Source organism: Rhagoletis pomonella, unplaced genomic scaffold, assembly GCF_013731165.1.
Source record: "Rhagoletis pomonella isolate Grant_MI unplaced genomic scaffold, Rhpom_1.0 Rhpom_scaffold_00016, whole genome shotgun sequence".
NCBI lineage: Eukaryota > Metazoa > Arthropoda > Insecta > Diptera > Tephritidae > Rhagoletis > Rhagoletis pomonella.
Genome location: NW_023458570.1, coordinates 620,661 through 624,408, shown reverse-complemented (window position 1 = coordinate 624,408; position 3,748 = coordinate 620,661).

The following is a 3,748-nucleotide window of genomic DNA, read 5'->3' as shown; positions in this document are numbered from 1 at the left end:
GGGTATAGGCTTTCGATGCTTCCTCCTCGTAAAAAAAAAAAAAAAATCCCTGTGGGGAAAATCTCTAGTTTTGAACTGGTGCGTCTCTGGTACATTTAGAACCACTACTAGTTCGCGATAAATCTCTTTTGCATGCAAACGACTGGCGAATTTAACACAGCGATGTCATAGGAATTGGAAATTGTCCCCCGCTGCATTACCTTTTCTACAGTTCAGAACCAGTCCTAAATTCGACATATGGGATCTAGTTCGCTTTGCACCCCATTTTCTATAGTTTCGAACCAATTGTAAACGAAGAAAGTAACAAGATGTTTTCTTTTTGGGTTACCATAGTAGCCATTTTTCAATTATTTGAAGAGAAATGTATTTTCAATCTGAAATCAAATTTGTTTGAATGAATGTAAATTAAATTGTGCATTTGAAAACACGTTTACATACCTTTGGCTGTAGCTGAATTTGCAGACGCGCTGACTGTTATTGGTTATATTCCAGAAGATCCCAAAATTTTAAGATGTTAACACAAATATTAGTTTTGTATTACCAAACTATGAAAAAGCATCTGCGACGTGCAGACTGAAAGCGTATTTGAATGAAAAACCCGCCAAGCAAAAATCTATTTAAAGTAAACAAGCCCCCCGCTGCATCCCTTTTTCAGTAGTTTCGAACTAGGTCAAAATCCCCCAGATGAGATCTAGTTCTTTCTGCATCCCTTTTTCTATTGTTTTGAACCAGTTCTAAATTCGTAATTTTAGATATAGATTTCTAAAATTGTTTTTAAAAGTACCGCTGCTTTTGAACTGGTGGCGATCTAGTTACTAGCGGACTGGTTCGTTTTTGGCGATAAAGATCAAGTACGGAACTACAAATTTGGTTCACCAGTTCGGATTTTCCCTACAGGGATAATGCACTAATCGCGCGCTGTGATGTTGATTCAAACTCAACATATGAAAACACCTTTACATGTATGGCTGTAGATGAGTGTGCAAAGACGCTTGATACAATTAATTGCGGCCAAGAGTGTCCGGGTTCAATTCACATCAGACGGAACATAAAATTAATTTTTTTTCTTCTTAATTACGAGAAAGCATCTGTGCAACTCACAACCACATATTTTATAACGTATATACTCAAATTTAAAACGAGTTGGGTTTGTGCTCTTTCATATGCGTACTTTTTCCAATTTAGCACGTTTTTTTTTAATTCTAAACTTTTTTCCCTCAGTGTTGGAATGTTTGTTTTTGACATTCGATACGATACTAGGGTTCTGATACTCGATTCCAAAAAATATCGTTTTAAAACTAACGAGTGGAAAATATCGGTATCGAATGGCAAAAGTATCGATATAGTATCGTATCGTATCGAAATTCGTCCCTAGCTTATTCTGCGTTCAAACACGGAAACTCGAGTGTCTTATTATCGGCGATTTCTCTTTTGGTGTTGCCCTTTGCATTCACACACAGAAACTGTTTTGTACGCAATTATTGTTGTCAGCTGTGAATCGCCAACTTGAATTACTCAGACGAACGAGAGCACAAAGCGTGTTTCCCGAGCACGGGCGACTCGGTACCCGTCCCCTTTCCTCGTCGCTCTCTCCCCTATAAACTTCGAGTTTCCGCAACAAAAGTTTTCGTGTCTGAACATAGACTTACAATTATGAATCTGAGGGGCTTGTGAATAAAGGCAAGAGCTCATTTTCTCGCAAGTAGGGTTCGAAATTTCAGACTTTGGTATCGATACTGAGTACTCATTCTGGCATCGAGATCATGGTATCGATACTTTAAAAGTGTCAGGGAAAAAGTATCGATACTACTCAGTATCGGACTCATTGAAATACGTTGTTTGGGATACTAAAATTATTTTATTCTTCAATCGTATATCTAGTTATTTCCTGAAATCAAAACAATAGAAATTTAAAATATTTGATTTTTATTTCATTGCAGAACTTACTTTCACGTTAGAAGTAATTTTAACGTTAAATGTACATACATACATATATATATGTATATACTTTCACGAATTTCAAATTTTATTAAGAATTTTGTACACTTTTTGGGTATTTATTTTTGTAGCCTATTCAATTTTAGTATAATAATGTGCAAGTTTGAATTAAAAGCCAACGGTAGTAGGCTACACGTAAAGTTGAATAGGTTACAAAGCTGCATACCCAAAAGGTTTCTAAAAATTCGGCATTTTCGTGAACTGTGCGTAAAGTTTTATTGCCTTATTCATAAAAAATAAAAAAGGTTTATAAACTGAAAAATGTAAGAAAATGTAATTTTATTAAGCTCTTTAAACCTACTTTATTTTTCATGAATAAGGCCATTATACTTTAACTTATTTGTCAATGTTATTGGGGCTTATTAACATTTTATTTTTAATATTTTTATTGAGCTTTGTACCACGATTGTTTATTAGGAAAAATTGAAAAAGCAACAAAATCTAAGCGGTAGAAGTTATAGCAGCTATTTCGGTGATCACCACATCTCCTCATCAGACTTCTTTTTTCTATACTTCAGCTTCCCTGTTGCTTTTTCAATTTTTCCTAATAAACAATCGTGGTACAAAGCTCAATAAAAATATTTAACTTATTTGGTTTATGTTATGCAACACACTACACGAAATTTCAGTTTATTTTAAGTGCTGGACAAAATTGTGTGATAGTAATACATATAAGCAAAGAAAATTGGGTTGCCAATGGAAGAAAAAATTTAAAAAGTGTGTTTTTTAAAAAGTTGCCGATACTACGAGTACTTTTCAAAGTATCGAGTAAAATCACCAAATAAGGTATCGAGTATTAAAGTACTTTTTTATACCCTCAGTATCGATGCTTACTTAATATCGATAGTATCGTTCGAACCCTACTCGCAAGCCACTTACGCCATTTGAGCAGTTTCGCGGTGAAACAAACGCTAGAAAAGTAAGTTGTATGGAAATTAAGTGCAAGGAACTTTTTTTAGCAAATAAAAGTTTAAAAATTGCTTGGTTATAAAGCCCTAGGTATAAATCTGAAACATTTTTAATACAAATGAATTAGGTTTTTCAAATTTAAACTCTTTGACCTAAGTGGACAGCACGAATGTAAAGTCAGGTACTATTTGTTCGTATTGTAGTTTTTCTGGTAATTATGTATGTATGCATACACTTAGGACGGTTTTACTCTCTTATTTTGTAATTATAGTTTTTATGTTTCAACTTAAATTGTGGCGGGAGTGACAAATAGACCATCGGTATAAAAAGTAATCGTAATATATTTACTATTCTATGAATAAATATTTTTACCTAAAACTTATAGCCATATTCATACAAAATAACGTAGCTTTAAAAAGGTTTATAAATTGAAAACATCAATCTATAAAGCTGTTTAAATCATGTTAAAAGTTAAGGTAGTTTCAGTAAACAACTTTTTGATGGATTCTGGGTGTTTTGAAGATTCATGTTGCAAATTTGTTAATATTTAAAAATAAATTAGCAAATTTCGAGATGGGGATTTTTTCCACAGTTATTAAGTGTAAATATTTTAGTCTTCTTAGACGAAACCAAACAAGTTTAGTACATGATATACATATTTATTGAAAATATGTACATAAAAAAGAGTGCAATTTAACTTCGAAATACAATGGATATTGGCATCCTACTTACGTTTATGGTATTTCTCACCCAAACTGGAAATTAATCTATGTCTTTGTATGCTGCGTTAACATAATTAAACGATTTTGTTTAATAAAATCAACAAACCCATCAAGATTTA